Below are 21,804 nucleotides of genomic sequence, written 5' to 3'. Positions count from 1 at the left end.
GGGCGGGGCCGCCGCCGAGCGTGTGTGTTAGCGCCCGGGAGGGGAGAGCTTGGAGAGCCTGGCCTGGCCAAAGCCCGGCGCTTCAGGGCTGGCTTCCCGGCCCTTTAATTGGCAGCTGTTATAAACTCCCAGGAATTTACCATTTATTGTTTCACGCTCTTCCCATCCCTCACCTCGCCAGGTGTTTCTGAGAAAACTCCTCATTTTCAAGTGTGGTTTGCTTCTAAGGTGCTATTTCTTGCTCAGATACATCATTTTGCCCTATACACAGCACTTGCCCTATACTGTGCTGGTGAGGCCACACCTCAAGTACTGTGTCCAGTTCTGGGCTTCTCAGTCCACAAAGGACACTTGAGGTGCTGGAGCAAGTCCAGAGAAAGGAAACAAAGCTGGTCTGGAACACTAGTGCTGCGAGGAGCAGGTGAGGAAGCTGGTGCTGTTTAACCTGGAGAAAAGGAGGCTCAAGAGACCTTATCACTTTACAACCATCTGAAAGAAGGCTCTAGTCACATGGGGTAACCAGTGACAAGACAAGAGGACGCAGTCTTACGCTGGGCCAGGGGGTTGTATGTTGTACATTAGGTGGAATTTCATCACAGAAAGGGTGGTTAGACCTTGGGATGGCTTCCCAGGGAGGTGGTGGAATTACCATCCCTGGAGGTGGTTAAGGAAATCCTGGATATGGCATTTAGTGCTGTAGTTTAGTTGACATGTGTGATCCTGTGATTTTATAGCAGCATTCCATTATCATTTTCTTTAAAACACAACAGAGCTGGTGAAACTACCATCTGATGTTCACCTCAGCTCCTATGGCACCTGCTTAATCTACACGATGAATCAAAATGCATCGTGACCCAGGAAAAACTTAAGATTATATGCATGAGAAATCTGCAACATTTTTTTAAAGCTCTAAACAGCTCTAGACTCCTGGGTATTTCAAGAAAGAGTGTTGTTATTAACTCATAAAAGCTTGTAGCCTAACTGGCAAAAATGTCAGTGTTTCAATTAATATTTTGAAGGGGTGAAGACGGACAACATTTTCCTTTATTGTCCTGCGTTATATATATATAAGCTGTGGTCAAATGGACCTGCTGGTGTTACCTGGACCAAACCCAAGCACGTGATATTTATGTCTTTCAGCTTCAGAAGCATTGCTTAAAACAGCCATGCTGTCTGCAAAGTACGAGACGGACAACCTGAACTTTTAGTGACCCAGGTTGATCAGTAACCCATGTTCTGGAGCAGGACCTTGGATACCTGATGACTTCACTGTCAAGTATTAACTTGTTTGTTAAAACATTGCTCTTCTATAGGTCCTGGTATCTGGGATGACTTTAAAGCCAATACCAAGTCAGTGAAATTTTCCCTTCATTCAGTCACCACAAGTAATGCTTTTTACCCTCTGATTATCTGAGTGGCAGTCCAAAAGATAGATTAAACAGACAATCACATTTAGTTTGCACATGAATTTTAACCCAGAAAAAAAAAAAAAGTTGAACACCACATTTCATACACACATATTTTGATTCCAGCGGAAAGGATAATGAATGTGTAGATTTCCATAACTCCAGCACTGATTTAATGTCTGGAAGAGAGGGGGGAAAGAATAATGCAGATTTTTTTTTCATCCCATCAAATGTCCCTACCAAAAGCATGTCTTGTGCCCACCAAAGGAGAGAAAGAAAGATATAGTTGTAATGTTTTTTGCTGAGTTCTCTGGTTTCCTTTGTACCAGAGGTGGAAGGGAATTCTTCTGATGCTGCAGGCATCATAAGTTGTTTGTGGAGGACCGAATTCTCAGTCTGTGTGTAGAAGGGTGTCTGTGGGCTTCCCCTATGCCACAGTTCTTCAGCTTGTTATGCATAGCTTTGTTGTGCACAACAGCTTTGTGTAACCCCAGGAGTGTAAAACCTTTGAGCAAAACATGGTGCCACTCCTCTGACATTCTCCTGCCCTTTATCTAATTCAAGGTACCTTCTTCTGGTGTAGTACTGGCTGCCATCTCCATACCTTGTGCAGTATAAATCCATAACTTCTGGTGCCATCTCTGAGTGCAGCAACAGACATAGTTTAACCAGCAGATGAGGCAGGGAAACAGGACCTTTAACAGAACTGCAGAAGGTAGGAGGTGTATGAGGGAAAAGTTCACACTCCCACCAAGGAGGAAGAGAAAAAGCAGCTGCAAGAGGCACTTACTTCTTCGCGTATATACTGTGCTTGTCTTTTTTTTTTTTTTTTTTTTTTTTTTTTTAGCTTTCTTTTCTGACAGTCTTGTCACTTTCTCTGCTTGTCCCTCTTACATGAAAGGGGGAATGACTGCAGATTTCCATTTCCTTCTTTGTTAATATCATTCTGGCTTCATTGCCTATTGCTGGCCCCTACCTCTGCCTCAGACTCTTGTCCCTCCTTCCCTAATTCCTGATCCCAGCCTTGAGTTCCAGCATTTTAACCCTTCCCTAGCTGCACTGTCAAGGCACCATATCCTCCTCATTAGTGCATTAACTCTGTACCTCCCCTGCTACACAGAAAAAGAGGCATCAGTAGCCAGCCTGAGAATGTCCTAGTGCTGTCAAAATAGACAAGAGCTTGGAGGTTTGACTTTGTAGTAGATGGCAGCAGTCACTGACAGCTGGTGCTTGCTGGGAACAAACAATATGAGGAGGGATGGACTGTAAGCTAGGTGGAGACCCCAGAATAGTGACCATTCAGGACCATCTTTTCCTCTGCAGGTTTCTGATGAATCTTTATTGGCTCTTTTCTTCTGATGGCTTTGCACCCACTGAGCACTTCAGTCCTTTCCACCCATTTGGTAACTGTTGTGCAACCCTGCCTACCAAAGCCATTCCAAGGTGAATGTGGACAGCAGGTGTCAATAGCAGAGTTTGCAACATTCTTTGACTGCATTCTCTCCACTCAAGTAATTGACAGCCTGTACTGGAATCGCCATTTAATATCATAAATATTACAAACATATCCCTATCAACATATGCATATTAATAATTGCAATAGGAGGTTAAAGCATATGTGTAGAGAAAGGTTATAGAAGAACTCAGAGGTAATAAGTAGCTCTAATTGAAACTGCCCTTAAAATACCACCAAGGATTTCTTTGTTGTTGACATGGGAATCTGGAATCACCTTTCATTGTGAAAAGATAAAGGAAGTTTTAATTTCATTTGAATGATTACCTAGCTAAATTGCAGCTGTTAGAATTGCTAGTGTAATAGAGAAGGCAAAAAATGTATAGATGTTGTGATAAGAAGAGAGACAATCCTGCAGGTGTTGTTAGTAGTGCTATTTACTGTTTTTAAATTGAGTGGAATGAGCATGTTTTACACTGCTAATATGTTTATCTTAATACAGGACAAAATGTGGCTATATGGTATAAATTTTAGTTTACAAGTTTGGTGTCTCTCTAGGCCACAAAGAAACTAGGAACACCTGAAGCTACAGTAATTATTCCTGCCACTTCACTTTGTGTACTTTTATATTTGAGAGAAAGGATAGCATTAAGCAATTGACATCGAGCTGTTACAAGAACACATCAACATGGCTCTGGTTTCGCTATAAAGTTTACTAAACAGCAATGTTGTATGGGCTGAAGAAGGAAAATAAATTTGTATATGGAAAGAAACATACCGACACCTGATTAAATACTGTGTTAAAAGTTTGCCCCTACAGCTTCTGTGATTCTTCATATTCTTACCAGCGCAGTACAGATACCACTTCTAGACATACTCAGTCTAATAGTGTTTGTGAAACCCTGTGCTTCACTAGGTAATTTTTGTTTTACCCAAAGTGAACAGTCTTTCTGCTGAGTGTTAATGGTGAAAAAAATAAACATGAGGGAAACAATAGAGGCTGTTTCTGGTCTGTTATTCTCCTTAGAGCAGGCAATAAGAATGATCTATGTAGTGCAGTAGAAGTGAAGAAGGTTTTTTGGGCTCACCCAAATCCTTCAAACAAGTTGCTGATATCTAGTGCAAACAATTATGTAAAACCTCTTAAGCAACAGCCAAAATGTTAGAACAAATGGCCTCTTTTCCAATAGGGAATAATGAGATTCTCAGAAAGCTGATACTGGGCAGTTATACAGTTTTTTAAAAACTGCTTTTTCTTGTTCTTTGGTGGCAGAATGTAACATCTGCCAAATCCATTAATTTACAAAATTTAGAAGACTGCTATTATTATGAAATATACAATTTATAAAAGTTTTTTACCTTTCAGTAATGTCATTTAGACATTATTTTAGTTGTGTTGTATCTGAGCCTGAAGGCTTTGCCTAAGCATCATCTTACCCATTGTACATATACATATGTCAGCCCCTTGCTCAAAACAGTTTTATGTGCATTTAAGAGAGACATGAATACTCAGAATGATGGACAGATTTGTAAAAAATAAATTGGTTTTACCTTAAGTGATATAGCTCAATTCAGTCTTGGAAATCATAGTGGATATTGAATGTGACTGCTGGAGGAAGGCTACATGCTGTATTCACAAAGGGATTTGAACACTGAAAGGTTCCTCTTTCAGGTTCCCTGGGTTTTTTTCCCCCTGTAATGTGTTGCTAGTTATCTCATAGATCCAGCATATGAACTTTAGCAGTTGTGTCTCCAGGTTTCTCTGAAGACTCTGTAGTTGCTTCCCCTGCAGCCCCTAAGCCTTGCATTTGTAGTCAGGCTCAGACTGCTGTAATGCCACAGGTGATGTCTGCTTCCAGTTGCTTCTGGAGTTGTGCATAATCTTTTTGCCCACAGGAAAAGGCTGTAGCTCTCTGTCCTCCCTGTGAGAGCTGTTCTTATTACATATTCCTGACCACTCATATATAGAAAATATATTCTAGTCCTTAATATGCCTGCACTTCAATTTACAGGTGTTAGAATTAAACACACGTATCCTGGTTTTGGTTACAGCATCTTCTACTTCAAAGTCAGCATATATGCATGTACATTATTACTTCCTGTGATTGCCACAGTTGTGTAAGTGTTTGGGCAGCAACAATTCATTTTCTCCATGCCAAGGCCAGCTCTGCATGTTCTACTAGGATAATTAATCCCATTGTGGGGGAAGAAGGTCATGTAAAAATACAAGCTAAAATAGGGTAAGAGGGTGGATATAACCATGTAGTTATAAAATGACACATCCAAATGGTGATTTTCCTTGCTGTATGGGAATAGCTATCCCAGTATAAAGCACCTTTGTAGAAATACAGCTGTAGAATTGACATGTCAGAAGTTGAGACAGCAGGGAAATTGAATTGCTTTAGTTCTCTCACAATAATTAAAATAGGACCTATTTTTTTGTGTCCAGCCCCAAATAACATATAACAATAAAAAATTGCTTAATTTGGCAAATGGTTTTCCACAAAGAACCTCATCCTTTTGTGTGAAGTAAACTTTTCAATCCCCCCACTTCCATTTTCTATCCTTCATTACTCTGAACACCCTTCTAGAAGGGCACACCATGTCAGTGAATCCAGTTCTCCTACTAGCACATTTTCATGAGGAGTAGTTAATGAAGGACCAGTAAAGATCAAAAGGGGAGAGGATTTTGTGTGAGGGTGTGGAAAGGACAGCCTTGATGGCTCTCCAGGGCTAGGTCTGCCAAATGTCATGTGTCAGGAAAGAGGATGCATGGCCAGGGAGGAAGAGAGGCAGGTAGCCCCTGTGCCCTGAGCTGCTGCTGTCACCTCCAGGTTCACACTAAGAGTTCAGACAGCCCATGCCAGGGTCACCACTCTGTACCAACCCACCCCTCCTGCTCTCTCCCACCAGTGTCTTCCATCAAACCCAAGTCTCGCTGACAGATTAAATTAAGACTAAACTCTCAACGAGTATCCAATTAGGGGGAAGCCTTGCTGCCCTGAAGATATCCTACTGGTGCTCCCTAGCTGCAGGCTTTTCCCTCCATGCCTGGCCTTTCCCTTCATGACTGCCTGCTCTCACCCTTGCCAACCCTACTGTGGCTCAGCACTCAGCTGGCCCCAGCCTTCCCATCCCTGCATTGGGGCTGTCCACATTCTTCTGCTCCCATTCTCCCTGTGCAAGAAAAAGCAGCTCCTGCTGCTGCCAGTCAGGCAGACACAGCCTGCACTTCCTCAAAATCCACACAGGCAGGATCCTGATGAATGGAAGGAGGTGTGTGTGGTGAAACTTAGACACCTTAGCCAAGCCCTGGTACTGTGGTGGGGGAAACTGTGACAGAATGATAACTGGAGTGTCTTTGGTGACCAAACCTTGGCAGGGGATGCAGAGCTCCAGTGAGGGTGCTATATGATTGTGCATAATCTTCAGCCTGCAGTGTTGGCTGATCTCTTATCATGGTAACCCACCTCTCTTATCATGGTAACCCAGAGGGTGTGCCCCATCTTCCTATCATGGTAAACCCACCTCTTCAGCACCATGCAGGGAGAGGGTGTGCCCCATCTTCAGCTACCTCCACTCTGTTCCAGGACATTGCTCTTACCTTGCCCCTTCTTTAGTGATACATCCCACTCCCTCTACCCCGTCTTCAGCTACCTCCACTCTGCAAATGATTCCAGGACATTGCTCTTACCTTGCCCCTTCTTTAGTGATACATCCCACTCCCTCAGGCTAGCACCCCTAACATTTCATCCCTACTCTCCCCTTTATTTTCTCTTGAATACCTCCTCATCCCACTGTAGAGCCCACTTTGATCCCTGCTCTGTGTTTTCTTTTGTAAAGTGGATCCAAGCACTATGCTGGATGTGAGGGAAAGGCACCACAGCTGGACACTGAACCTCCCACCCTTTGACCACATTTGAGCATTCCCAAACAATACTGCACGTGTCACAGGTGAGCAGTTCCTGCAACTGGTAACATCAGTGGACCAAATCTGTAACATGCCTTCAGTCAGCTGGTGAGTTGTGTGCTGTAAAAAAGCTTTTTAAGACACTGCCTTCTGAGTGGCCATGAAGATTTTCTCCCATTATATGGAAACCAGATTATTGCTGAACTTATTTGATCCCTTCATAGGGAGTAATAAAATATACATCTTGCTCAGTAAAAGCTCCATTTGGTCTCTGAGATATATTGGCATGGCAAGCATCCACCTTCTGTTGCTGTCACTTGCAGTCCCCATCCAGCCACTTATCAGTTCATCTGTCACAAGAAGCAGAGATTCCCCTTGCACAGACAAAAAGTCACCTCCCTGAGGCATCTAGTAACTGGTCCTGCCTCTATTCTGGCAACTGGAGTGGCACATTTTAAGGCTGTAACATCCTAAAAAGGATTCATCAGACTATCCCTTTTGCTCAGGCATTCACAACTGTCTCTGTACAAGGAAACTGTGTAATGGGGAGGAAAAGCATTGGGAATTGAAAATTAATCACTCTTGTTTTTTTCCTGTAAGAGCTGTTTTGTAATGCTTTAGAGCAGACAGGAGTTAGCTGGTTAGGAAAATCAGCAAACTGAATGCCTTCTTTTGAGATAAAATGTGATTCATTTGCATCTGTGCAGACACAGTCTTAATCCACCCCATGTTTATCAGGTTCAAAAGCACTTTTATCAAATTCACCTGAGAAAAAGAAGTGCTGCAGGTTTGTGCTTAACTGTTCTACTGATACCTGTAGGTCAAGGCTGAAACCTCAGGTCTTTCCTTTCATAGAGGGGGACTGACTTCCCTTCCTCTTGGTCTAAGTTTATTGAAGCTTCTGGCCTGTTAGAGATCATTGGGATTACAAAAGTGACTCAGTTACTTTTCAAAAGCATCACATTATTTCAAGAAAAAAATATTACTGAGTAGTATTAAGACCTGTTTGTCAGGTCTAACTGATGCTTGGGGTTATTAGATTTTATGTTGTATGTTTCTGAATTTTTCCTGCTCAGACATGCCCTGTCAGTGTGCTCTTCTCCTCCCTGCTTTTTGCCCTGTTGAGCCAAAATCCATTATCATGTTGCTTGAGGGCATTAGGCTTCCCAGTCTTGTTCAGTTGTAAGTTTATTCTTAACTACTCTTTCAGGATCAAAAAAGGACACCTATTGATCCATTAACCTATGAACATTTAATATGTGGGGGGTCTGGAGATAAAATTTTTGCTTTTTCTGGGCTTTCAAAGTCTCATGTCTTTTTGTAAAAGTGACTTTTAGACCATTCAGTGTGAGTAAAAAGGCTCAGAACTGGAGGTCAGAGTGACAGACAACAAAGTTGACCTAATTGTGGAGGAGTGAGAGGACTGTTTCAGAGTAGTGGGAAAAAATGGGAATAAAGGATGTCAAAGAGTTTCAGAAGATGCTTCTGACTATTTTTGCCAGGTCCTGAGCTGTAATGGGAAATATGGAGTGTAATTCAGCTCCAGATTGTAGACATCTAAATTTAGGTATTAAATGTAGGTGACTGCCTGTAAGCCACATATCTCAAGTTCCATTTCAAGCAATGGAGATCACATCCTTAGAGTTACTGGGGCCTGGAGAGCTACCGAGCTCATCCTAAATTAGACACCTACCAGGCCAGTCTGTCAAAGACCCAGTCATGCTGCTGCTAAGATACTTCTTAGACTTTGACAAGTCTATTTTGTACATCCCAAGATGCCCAGGGTTCCCCAAAGACAGAATAATCACACACATCTCTCTGGTAACTCTGTTGGCAGGGGGAAACTATGACTGTGTTTGCCCAGCCAGAAACACACCAGATGGTTGGAACAGCTGAGGGTAGTGCATCCTTTGGGGCAAACCTCCTCGAATTTCCCCAAACCTCCTTGTATACTTGCTCATTATACATGATAGACACAAGAAGGATGTAAACATGGCCTCAAGTGCTCCTGGGCAGCCAAAGAGTCTGTTCACAACCTCTCTGCCAGGCCTTCTTACTATCATGGCCATAGTCTCATCTGTGGGGCTATGGACAGGAGCTGTAGGGTCAGGGTGCTTTGGTAAGAGTGGCTGGATATCTCTGCAGTAAACACTATCAACTGCTAAGACATGGCACTGTATACACATGGATTATATATGGAACATATAGGGAAGGCTAAAACAAAATTTTATAGCACTAACATCTATAGCTCACTTGTTTGCAAAAGAAAGGGCACGTTCATCATGTATTTCTCTTTCAGCTTACCCCCTACTCAAAAAGTTAAAAAAAAAGAAAAAAAAAAAAGAAAAAAAAAACATGTATTCCTCTTTCAGCTTACCCTCTACTCAAAAGGTTAAAAAAAAAAGAAAAAAAAAAAAAGAAGAGCACAAACACACCCACAATGACATGATCAGAGCTTATTTTTATCTCTTTGTTTGTACAGTTCACTTACAAGGTTACAAATCTTTTTGGTATATTGCACAAGAATTACAAGAATTCAACTACTAATGAATTTTTACCACAGAAGAAGAGTACTGAATATTTCTGGGAATACAGTATGTTCATACTGTTGAACATAAAATGTGTGAACACACAAATACTTAACAGAGTATATTAAGAATAGATACCATCAGTTAATATAGGAGGATATATAAGTAACTGGCTTGTACTTAATGAATCAAAATCCTTGGTCCCTCGCTGCTCATTGCACATTCCCTTCACAAGGTATTTGTAGTACACATCTGCCTTGAAAACATCACCAGCTTTGTCTATGCCACTGTTTTTACACGGTCTTGCCCTTTCTTGCTGTTGTTAGGCTTTTGTTTGTAACTAAAGGCTGCTACTTCCATCTGCTGTGGGCAAAAATGTGCTTCTCAAAGACTCTCACTGTCCCTTGGCAGCATGCCTCAGAAACGTTTCTCCACAAAAACAGTAGCTGTCAGTGCTGGATTTTAGGGACTGAGGGATCATCTTGAATACTTGAATGCAGTGTACTTTTATATAAGTTATTATTAGGTTCCTGCAGAATTTTCTGGGCCTGGACTTCTGAGCCTCTTACATTTTCGAGGTGAGCAAAGTGACTGATGTATAGCTCACTGTTCATGCAAACACAGAGCAGCCTGACAAGCTGCAGTGCTATGAATCTGCTTCCTTTTCTTAATTTTAAGAGATCTTGAAGAAGAGAAGTGTTTCATCTTTTGTAACCCATACTTATCACTGTACTACTCCACAAAATATTTCTTCTCTCCAATACCCTTTGTAATCATTATTGGCAGCACAATTCTTCTGATTGTTCATCAGATTTATAACCTGAGACAACACTTGAGTGGGTACAAACAGAGAGGAAAATAGAGAGAACTGAGAAGTCATTAATGGTCAGCATGAGGAGGACAGCATTTCCAGCATATCTGCAGCATAAGAGTTTCAAGATTCTTGCTGGAAAGCTTTGAAAAGCACAAGGCATTCACTCTATAAGTGCTTGTGGCACACTTCACTCATAATGTGATGGCTGAAGGAGGAAGTGCCAAAGGGATGCACTGAGAAACATAAGACATGACCAGTTATTGGCTGGAATCAGCATCTTTACGGAGAGTGGGGGATAACAACACAGTACTAACATGCTACAGAAGTTCTTGAAAATGAAGACAAGGATGTATTTGATGAGCCAGAAAAAAGAGCAGAGAATAAATATGTGGAGTTCAAAGACAAACTGATGGAAAAGACCTGAAAGAAACAAATAGAAGGCAGGAGCTCTTACATTATGTGGTAAGGTTTAACTCAGCAAGTCCCTAAGCTGCTGGCTATAGAAGAAGGAAAGGAACCCTCTCTATTTGTAGGTTTTTGCTCATCTGGCTCTCCACAGGTGATTTCAAGGAATGCAAGGTAAGGTAAATACAAAGGAGAAGTTTAGGAAGTTAGGAGGGGTTAGGAATTTGCATTGTCAAATATTTTTGAAACTTTGTACTGAAAAGTAATGGTCTCTACATTATTTTCTCTAAATATATTTCTCTGAATTTCTCTATATTTTTTCACCTAATGACCAGCAGTAAAACATATGTTCACACATCATGTTTTTGTTACCAGGACAAATGGGAGAATAAAGAATGTATAGAATGTGGAACTCAGCACCAGAAACTTATCTGTATTATTCACAAACATCTTAGCTTGCTAGAGAAAAACTGTGACATCTGACTGAGACACTGGTATCCAAATAAACCCAATTTATGCCCAGTTCACATCAGATTATTTGTGTGATACAGAAACCTCTTAAATGTCCTGAATTTTCCCTCCAACCCCTCAGAACCTTTTGTGCTACAACATGTTACCCCCAGAGCTTCTCTGCCATCAGAGCCACTCACCATCTCTTGGCATTTTGTCCCCCTTAATATAAAATGAAAGAAGTTTTGAAGCAAAATTTTAAATGCTGAAGTTCTCTTCACCTAACTCTTGCCATCTAAAATTTAGCCTAATAATCTAAAAGTCAATCTACTGATTCAGTTCAGGGTGAATAAATTGAGAATGGTTCATTTAATTTATTAAAATAAGTATGTACTTATATTTGCAAAGATATTGTAAGCTCTTTAATGTACAACGTCAATTGTTTTTCTTGACCTTGATATCAAAACCATGGTTCAGCCATGGTTCAGAGGGAAAATCCTATATTAATAGCCATTGATTTCCCACATGAGGGGAACTGACAGAAGACATCACTGCCCACTCCTTTCTCAGGTATCTAGACCTTCCTTGGGTAGAAAACATGTCCAGGAAAGGAAAAGCAGCACAAACATCTGGCTTTTCCACCCAGGTCAGAGTGGAGTCAGATATCTACTGACATAGTAGATATTGTTTGATCTATGACATATATTATAGCAGATAATCTCTCTCTCTCTCTCTCTCTCTCTCTCTCTCTCTCTCTCTGTTATGTAAGAGTGGTGGTATTTTTTGAGCTGTCAGACACAGTCTGAAAATCTGAAACTTCTTTACAAAACAGGTCACAAAACCCAGGATAGGGAAGACATAAATAGGACTGTATTCAAAGATCTTTAGCAGCCATTTCTCTCTCTTTCCTGTATTTTTATACTAATATTTTGAAATTTTATGATGTTATTTTCAAATGTTTCCTGCGTTTATTGCTGGAGAATATTAATATATTATTATTGAGCTGTTTATGTGTCCATGGCCACTCTTCTCATCATTCTTCTAATTTTTAAAGTGTTCATTAATGCTTTTGTTTGAGGGGAAAAAAGAAGCAAAAATATAATAATTTTTATACATAGAAAGCTTCAAAAAAGCTGTTTGTGTTTCTGAGTGCTCAGATTTAATTCTGTCTGTCCCTTTAATATCAACTGAACACTTAATACTGATGGGAAGACAGCTGGCTGCTCAGACATGGATGTACAACATCTGTTGGCTGCTGTATGAGCATGGGACTTGGAACAGCTTCCACTCACTGTGCACCTGACTTTTTTGAAAAGGATCCAGTTTCTGTGTTTGTGAACTGATTTGATGCCTTTATTCATCACAGAGCATCTCCTCATCCCTTCTTTATCCATCCTTGAATGTGTGCCACACCATCTGAAAATAAAAGATTGAATTGGAAGGATGACACTTTTTTTTTTTAGCTTTTGCACAGTTATTCCAATATTTTCTTTCTTTAAAACAAAAGTAAATGAGTTTTGGAGTGTCTGCTAGTCTGTGTGACTCTTTGTCTCCCTTGCCACAGGTGGCAGAAGTAAGAAAATGCAACACCCAAATGCTCACAAGCTTAGAGCTATGAGGAAGGGGATTCTAAAGAATCCACGTAGGGATAGAGAGTCTCTGGATCTGCAGCACCTGAGCTGTGTGGTCTCATTTCATTGATGAAGAAACAGGTAAAGCTTGTGACTAGGAAGAGTGACTGAGAGATTAGTTAAATCACCAGTGTTGGAATCCATTGCAAACAAAAGAATTTAAAGAGCTCCTGGGTCCCTGAATGTAGCTGGGTAATCCTCTAGCAATGAGAAATCTTTTTGGGGCTATAACCTGCACTCATGCTTCCCATACTGCTGGCAGCTTCCAGCAAAGTATCACAAGATGTATTGCAAATACTGAATATGTACATATGCAGATGATGGCTTTCTGACTCTGAAAATTCTTTCTTTCCAGCACACAACACATCGTGTCATTCCATGCCACTGTGAATGCATCCATACAGTTTGCTAAAATCATCCTTTATGTTAAAGGAGTAAAGGGGGAGATGGGAACTTTATTTACCATCAACACAAAAGTAAGAGGGGATGCATTTCATTGCTTCTTTCCACTTCACCTAAGGCACTTTCTCAGGGCAGGACCTGCACAGACATACACACCTGTATAATCTCCATACACACCTGTGTAATCTCAAGTGCAAACTGATTTTCAGGGTGGGGTGGGAGAGGTGTTGATATACTCAGTCTTAAGCACAGGGCTTGCAGACCCAAAGCTGGGAAGGTAAGTTCTCCTGGGACATGCATTCCCAAGCAGCTGGGTGTAGGTATTGTCAACAGCATGGCATCCAAAATTCCTGTAACTGTGTTTGCTGCCACATCACTTGAGCGTGTTGTTCATTGTTACTAGCTGCAGATGGTCCTTCATGAATGTCTCCACACATGTTCTGGGTTGAAGTTATCTCACTTGAGTGAGGGTGAGGGGAGCTTACTGGGATAGGTACTAGGTGTTATCCAGGGTCCAGCATAGCTAGGACTTTGGGTTTGGCCCAGAACCTGTAGGTATCATTGCTAGAGAAATAATCCTTTTTGCCTACTTTGTCAAGATATGAGAGGATTTAGGCTATAAGCATTTCAACAGGTGGCTGCTCCTTCCCTTTGACAGGGGGAACAAGATTTCTTCCTTTAGCTGGTCTACTGCAGTCCATAGGCCAGATAGCCCACTTCATCTACTTTTCAGCTACAATAAACTCTGAACTGGAACACTTAAAGCATGTGCTTGATTATGCTGGTACTCTTCTGGGTGTGTGTGGATGGATTTTTTTTTTTTTTTTTTGTGCCTGTTGTGACTTTGTCGGGTCCCTTCTACACAAATCTGAGGAAATATGGGCACACCAATTTCCATTTTTTATTGTAGACAGAATCAGATGTGAGCTTATACCAGTGGTTGTGACAAGGCTGGAGTCTGCATGTGAAGATACCCAAATCCTCTTTGTATGTGTTCTCTATGAAGTCTGAAAGGTAAGGCTAGAACCCATTTGATTTAATTTAGGTGTTTGAAGATGATGTATTTAGGCTTAGATTACATTATAGGCACTTTTCATAAGCGATGAACAGGGAAATGTACCATCAAAGCTGATATGTGTCATCCTAAAATGAATGTCTGTGACAAGTTAGGCAAGTACAAGAGACAATTCCTCTGTTTCCTTCCATCACACTTGAAGAGATCATGGGGTACTAGCTCTAGCTGCTGTGGATGACTGTGGATTGGTGGCAATATTTCAGTGTTTATGGAACCTGGCCATAGAATCCCTCTTCACAGATGACAGAAGTAGAACACAACTGTGATGGCTCTCTCACAACTACGACAAGAACAGGAGCCAGCAGGACCGGGGATGACAGACATCCACACTGACCATCTGGACTGGATGGCTCTCCTCCAGAAGCGATGAGGAGTGGAACAGCTGACTTGCTAATATATATCTACAAGTGTTCATCTCACATTTATTATGCCACACTGAGATGAAACCCTAACCCTGACTCTAACTCTAACTTTAGGAGTACCAGTTAAGTTATACATATTTTATTTTTCCATTATCCTGAAGAACAGAAATGCTGCTAGTACTGAACTCATACTAGAGGAATTCCAAAAAATACCAACCAAGTACCAACCAGAATAGTAATCAACAAACTCATTGAGAATGACAAAATACTAAGGGGCTTACAACTTAAGAGCAGCTTTCATGAAGAGAAATTCTGACTATTTTTCTGTCCTTTTTTTTTTTGGTCGCAAATTCATAAAGGGAGAAAGAAAAGGAGGAAGATAATTTACTGGCTGAACTTTCACACAAAAAGCAGTAAAAGAAACTTGAAAACCACAGGGTTGCATGGGCTGTTCTGTCATTAATCAAACTTGCAAGAGAAAGGACTCAAAGGGTAATAAAATTAGTTTGAAATCAGGTTAAATTTGAATTGTTGAAGTGACCACTACACATAAAATTTGCTTGTGTGCTATCATCAGAGTTAAAAACAGAATTAGCCAATTATTATGAGAAGTTGTATAATTAATTAGGAAACTGTTACAGATCTAAAAAATTATTCAGAGTCTAGCACTTACTTTCATCAAGTTTCATTTTATTAATCTGTGCTGTGAAAGCATCTTACAATGTTACTTTATGCAAGAATGTCATGGAGTAAAGGATTCCATTTCTTCATAGAAATCCCTGGAATATATATATTTGCTAGGTTTCAGGTTCTGCATTTTTTGGTGTCCATGGGGTAGGATGGGAGTGCAGCTGGTTGCAGCTGCTCATGCTTTGTACCTCTGGACATCTTAGAGCCTGGCTGTGAGCCGAGAGCGTGCCACCACGGGTATGTTGTCTCAAACATTTGGCCAGAGGCATGCAAAATAGAAACCCTAATGCCCGAACAGTTGCACTGACCAGGTGTCCTCAGAGGTTGGCTAGGGACACAGACGCTTCTTTTTACACTTTCTAGGAAGCATCCGGATGCAATTGAGTGAGCTAGGAAAAAGAATCTGTTCTTCATTCCTTGGGAAGCTGAAGTAGTGTGGAAGAAATGCTTTGGGTTTTCCAGAATGCATTCCTCCTAAAATGGTTTGGTGACCAGGGAAATGGGCAATGCAGTATCATGTTTTTGGAGGAGTGGGGTGAGTGGAGGAACTCCTGCCCTGTGGAAATTTCCCATTGATGCCCTCTGGCTTTATGGCACCACAAGGGTGTCACACAATGGGAGCCACTGGGTCTGTCACTGGTAATGTTACCACAACCTGTGGAGCTTGTTTTATTATCTGCCCTTTCCTTCCCAACTGACTACTGGTATTGAGTGGAGAAGGTCTCGGGGGGGATCAACATCTGGCAGAAGCATTTCCTTGCTTCCAAGGATGAGAAAAATGGATGTAACTCAGTTTGATAATTTCTTAATCTCATATGAGTTCTGCTGAAGACAGTCTTGATCTTACCTCTTTCTTTTTGCACACTCCTGTCCTTCAGCTCTTGGAAATACAGAGGCTTTCTGGACAAGAATCTTTTCTGTAGCTGAGGGAGGAGTGGCTAACCAAATGATCTGCTCCAGAACCACAGACAGCATCACTGACATATCCATTAAAGCCTGTGAAGTGCATGCAAGTAAAATTTGTGAAATATCGTGGTCATTAGCCTGTATGCAGCGCCTCTTAAATTGTCAAATAAACTGTTAAAGATTAGAGCTTTGTTATTCTCTTTATTGCAGGCATAAAGCAAGGGATGGAATAGTGAGGAAATACGAATAAAGTCACTCCTAAACTTTTGGCCAGGATAGCATATTACCAACAAGCTATTGAAGACTTTGCAACATCCCCCTTTTTTTTTTTTTTTAATACTTTCATGTGGGGTGAGGGTCTGTAGTGACACAGAGTCCCCAGGCAGGTGCAAAGGAGAGCTGCTTTATTGCAAAACCCAGGCCTTTTTAAGCAGTTAGCCCATTATCAGCTACATAGTTTTAAATCATAACAAACATAATTCAACCAACCACCATACACCACGATGTGAACACATAATGGTTACATAGCTTGTTTTTCTACCCCTAATTCAGCTGAGTTTCTTTCCCACAGTCCTTTTCTCCTTAGCCAAAGTAGCAGGCCTGAGCCATGATTTTACAAGGCCTTTTCTTTGTAAGATTTTACCCATATGCAACACCTTCAGGTTAAGATGCCAGTGGAATTAATCAAAATTAGAAGTGTTCAGTAGAGCAGGAAAGACTGCAGAGTGCTGGTGCTGCGAAAATTAATAGAGACACTCTGGAACCCTGGCTCCATCGCATGAATGAGTCTGTAACCTCAACTATCAAAAGTTCATTATATATGTAGCTTTGGGGGATTTAACAAACCATTTCAAAGACTGGAGATTATAAGAAAAATGAAAAATAAATATGTTAATTACAGTATCATTACTTCATTTTGTCTTCAGAAACTGGCACGTACGGTTTGGCTGAATAGACATGGAACAATTTATTTTGATAAGTATGAAATACAATGCATTTTACCCTGCTCCTCTTACTCTTTCCATGGCTCAGGTTGCACAGAGTTTGATTAATGTGCATGCTTTACATGGGGTAATTTTTACTTTTATATCCCCTCTCATAGCTATATAAAAAGGCAGTCTCTACCCTGGATAAGAACTCCCTTGTGTTAGAGAAAACACACACGTATGGATTTTTTCTTTCCTTGAATTTTTGTTCTATGGTTTTGAAGGAAATAACTTTCAAGCTCTTTAATATAGCAAGCAAATAATTTTTGCTCTTTAGTGAATATAGTATTGGGCTAGGAAGAGAGCAAACCTAGAAATGAGTAATCAGACAGAGTCTTCAATAGAATACTACCCTGACAGCCACAGGCTCGGTCTTATGGGATGCACTTTAATACAGTCACTACAACTAGTAATTGAAGGCAACAAATATCTTTTTGGCCCCACCAAGACCATTTGATGTACTAATCTGGTTTTAGACAACCAAGTAAAACCTGTTGGTCCCAATGTTCTATATTTTTGCGACTGGAGTGTGTGCATGTAATTGGTAGATAAAATTGAAACCAATGGATTATTTTTATAGTAATATTTATACCACTGATAAAAGACAGCCTGCCTCCAAATTGAAAAAAATCAATCACCCCTTTTCAATATGAACAAAAGTAGATTTTTTTTTTCCAAAAAAAAAACTCATGCAAAATTTAATTTCTTCAGTGTTGTTTTTGTTCTCATATAGATATATGCCTACAGGCTTCAAAGTGCTCCATGTAAAAGTTACTTAACTTCAGAAGACTTGTCTAATAATCTCCATTGTTGTACAAGAGCTATTGCATTGGAACTATTTGGGTTGTCTGCATTTACAATAGTGTTAGACACTGACTCCTTGAAAGTACAGCAACTTTTCAGCTTTTCACTTCACTGCTTTATTTCTAATGGATTGCAGCACTACACTGTGCCTGTCTAAGAATCTGCTTTCTCTGTCTTTTTCTGATTTTGACTGTGATCTGTATTTCAAGGCAGCAGAAGTAAAAGCAGCTTTTCTTTTCAACCATCCCACTGACACAAGGGCATCACTGATAAATTCAAAACAAGGCTGTTCACCTCTTGCAAAAGTGTTTCTGACTCATTGTGTCAGTGCTACTCCTGTGCCCTGACAGAAGCTGCTCCACAGAGCTCTGTAGCAGCCATGGAGAGCTTTTTACTCACTGTGACCAACCACTGAAATACTATGAAGAATCCATGTATTAACATTAGGCATATTTAAAAATGAGGAAGAAAACCCAAAATCACCTAAAACTCTCAGCATCACAGTTTACATCAAAGGAAATCCTCAGCTTGTTTTTGACCCCCTGCTGCTGCTGCTTCTTTACAGCAACCTTTGGAATTCAAGGCATCTACCCAGACTTGGGTTAAGACAGTAGGATATTTAGACCACAACTAAATCAGAAGGTTTGTATATTTTCGTACCATGTGAGTGGGTGTATTTTTTCATGCTACCAGAGTGCTTAATCCAGTCAGAAGGTAGTTTCGGAGATATATGAGGAAACAATGAATAGACATTTTGTTATTATAAATATACTGACATTGTTTAGAGATAGAAATCGTGATTTGGGAAGCAGGGGATATAGAAGTGAAAAATGTTGTTTGACGGGTGACAAAGTAATTGGAAGCTGACTTGACAGCCTTCACTCCTGACAGCCTAATCCAGTACAGCTGCTCCTTCCCACAGGCTGTGCACTGAATGTAGGGGTGAATTCTTCTCAAAGCCATAGAAAAACCATCAGGTGTTTCCACTCCTGCAAGGTGAAGGCTTCTGTGACTCTTGTGGCCAAGGCAGTATCCATCCATCAGGACACTGCTCTGGAGCCAGGTTTTCATTCTGCCCAGGTTGCTGTGCACAGCTCAGGCACCAGAAAAGGGCTTTGGCACACCTTGGAGATGAATTTCCTCCACAAAAAAGGGCTCTTTGTTGGCATTATGTGTGCAGAGCTGGGCTCTGCAGCAGCCATGCTGCCCTCCTGGGGTTTACCAGTGCCAGGGGAAAAGGACAGACTGCAGAAGGACTGACAGAGGTCCGTGTTAGTTTTCCAGACAGTCCCAGGACGGGCAGTGCTGGCAGCCTGCACACAGAGCCCCTGCACCAAGGCTGTCACCTGCTGTTGGTGAGAAACAGCAGAGTTTATACATGTGTGTCAGCACAGGAGGGGAAAATACACACAGCAGCACCCACAGCACGCACTGCACAGGTGATAACACACAACCTGAAAATTATCCAGCAGGAAGCAACAGGACACCTGACACAGGTTTTGTTCAAAACAGGCTTAAGCAAGGTATATGCATGCATAGGAGGGAGCAGAGAGATATGCTGAGCTAACATGACTGTAAGAGTGGAAGCAGGCAATATAACATGCACTTTTTAAAGAAGGTTATTTGTTTTCATGTCTTTAAGGAATGCTGTCAGTCTCTATGCTCATCAGACACAGACAGCAAATAAGTTTTTCCAGAAAGTGAGTATGATCTTAACAGCATCTGACTGCACAGGTGATCATTTTCTGAATACAATGACATTGCCATTGCCTTTGTATATAAAGCATGATTGGGAAGAGCATCCCATGACAGAGTATTTGCTGTAAAAGCAGGACAGAAAAAAGTGACTAAAGGAGGAAACCATCTTATTTCAGCACTGTAAACATGGAGCTGGCTGTTTACATCCTGAGATCTTGCGCTTGGCTCCATTTCCAGAGCGTGAAGAGGGGTCTCAGTGGTTGGTGAATCCCCAGGCCGCAGCAGCCACTGGGCTGCCATGACAACCACGGGGCTATGGCCACGGGCTCTGGATGCTGGCACACACTGCATGGCTGCTGGCTTTGTGACTAATTCCTTGCCATCAGCTGACTCTTGCTCTCTGCCAATCTCCTTCCGGTTCAGAAAACACAGGAAGTAATTTCTACCAGGAGCTCATTTGTATTGCTGACTTAATGGTACTTTTATGATTAGTGGAACATATTATTTTACTTATTTTACAAAAGATGGCATCAATTGACCTTTTTATGAATGGCCTAAAAAAAGATACCATCTTTTGTCTCTTTAATTTCATTAGTGGCCTCTAAACCATTTCTTTTCTAGGCCCAGGACATTCTTGATTACTCCAGCAGTGACAGACTATATGAGAAGCAATATCCCAAGAGTGTCAGCATCTCAGTGCAGTATGACTGCAATACAAATTATTTTGGAATCATGCTGTGACTGTTTAGGGGAAGAGACTCGCTGTCTCCACCACAGTACCTTCACAGAGCTTATCAGCAGAGCTTTTCCAGAGGGTGGACAACCCAGGTAATCTCTGCTGTTTGAATCATTCATCTTTGTCGAGTATTTCTTGCTGTGATAAACTTCCAGTTTAATTTGTGGGCAGAATAATTCATATTCAGAGCAGTGGTACAGAACTGTATCCAAGCAGGATAAATGCTGGTCCTTACTTGCCGCAATACCATGCGGTTTCAAGATGCTGCTGTTCGCTTAATTAGAGAGGGGAGTGAAGAGCTCTGCAGTTCTCCACTGGCACACCAGGGGTGTAAGCAGCCCCTGCTCACCCAGTCCACATCTCAGCATTGCTGAGACCAGCACTGGACTGCAGAGGGGCCCCACCAGCCAGTGACACCTCTCCCTTGTGTGAAACCCTCGGAGCAGCTGCAGCAGTGGCAGCCCTGGACACAGACTCTGGGCAGCTCTAGGTCTCCCCCTCGAGCAAGGCTGATGAAAAGGCAACTGCTGAGGCTGATCATCAGCTCCTTCATTTGTTAGCTTCTTCAGAATGTAAGATTGTGAATCCACCACTGAAAAAATCTTTCTTATTGCACTCACATGACTGTTACGTGTTTGAGCTTTCAGGTTAAGCAGTTAGAGAGCAAAGCATAGTGAGGAAATACTAAAGAGACAGACAATCTCCTGGGCCTTCAGAGCGAAGGGACTTCCCCTGACATTTTGCAGTAATTCATTTATTGGCTGCTGGGAAACAGCAATAATAATAACAAGCACGTGTCAGTATTTATCAGAACTTGTCCCTTCCCTGCAAAGTGGGGCTGGCGCTTCTGCAAAGATACATAGAGGCTCAGCAGGTCCACGAGGGGCTGGCAGCTTCCACACAGCCATGGGAGCTCTGCTCAAGGTACTGCTGCCTGTAGCACTGCACCAGTTTACTTAAATTTAATGGGGTGGCAACTTAAAACACTATAAACAAGTTTTCCATTAGATATAGCTTCTATGGCCACTTGATTTCCATGGGAAGTGTATGCTTTGACCCCTGAGCGATGTCCCCCTTGCTCCTTGGGTCATGGCACTCACATTTCCCTTAGCTGCCTGACTTTAGCTGTCCCCTGGTTTTCAGCAAGACCTGGCCCTGGCCATCAGCAGCTGGGGTGGTCTGGCTCACTGCTCCTCACTGCTGTCAGCTCAAGGGCCTGAGCCCACAGACTCTCGGGCACAGTAGAAAGCTCTTGCAGGACAGCAAGAGGAATGCGCTGCATCCCTCAACAAGATTCCACCTGAGCCTGATGTGCCCAGGAGCCGTGCCATGCTGGGGACCCGGTATGGTGTTGAAAAACGATGCCATGAGGAGGAAGACGAGAGACGTGTGGGCAGTCGGGCTGCCTCCCGCCGTACTTTGGCAATTATTTGGGTTGGAAGGCCGGCAGGAGCGGGGCCGCGGGCGGGCCGAGGGGCCAGCCGAGCCGGGGGCAGCAGCCCGGCGGGGCGGGCAGGGCAGGCAGGGCCGGCCCAGGGACCAGCCGAG

Source organism: Passer montanus, unplaced genomic scaffold (assembly GCF_014805655.1).
Source record: "Passer montanus isolate IOZ18808 unplaced genomic scaffold, ASM1480565v1 scaffold3, whole genome shotgun sequence".
NCBI lineage: Eukaryota > Metazoa > Chordata > Aves > Passeriformes > Passeridae > Passer > Passer montanus.
The sequence above is the reverse complement of the archived record's forward strand: the minus strand, read 5'-3'. Positions refer to the sequence as shown.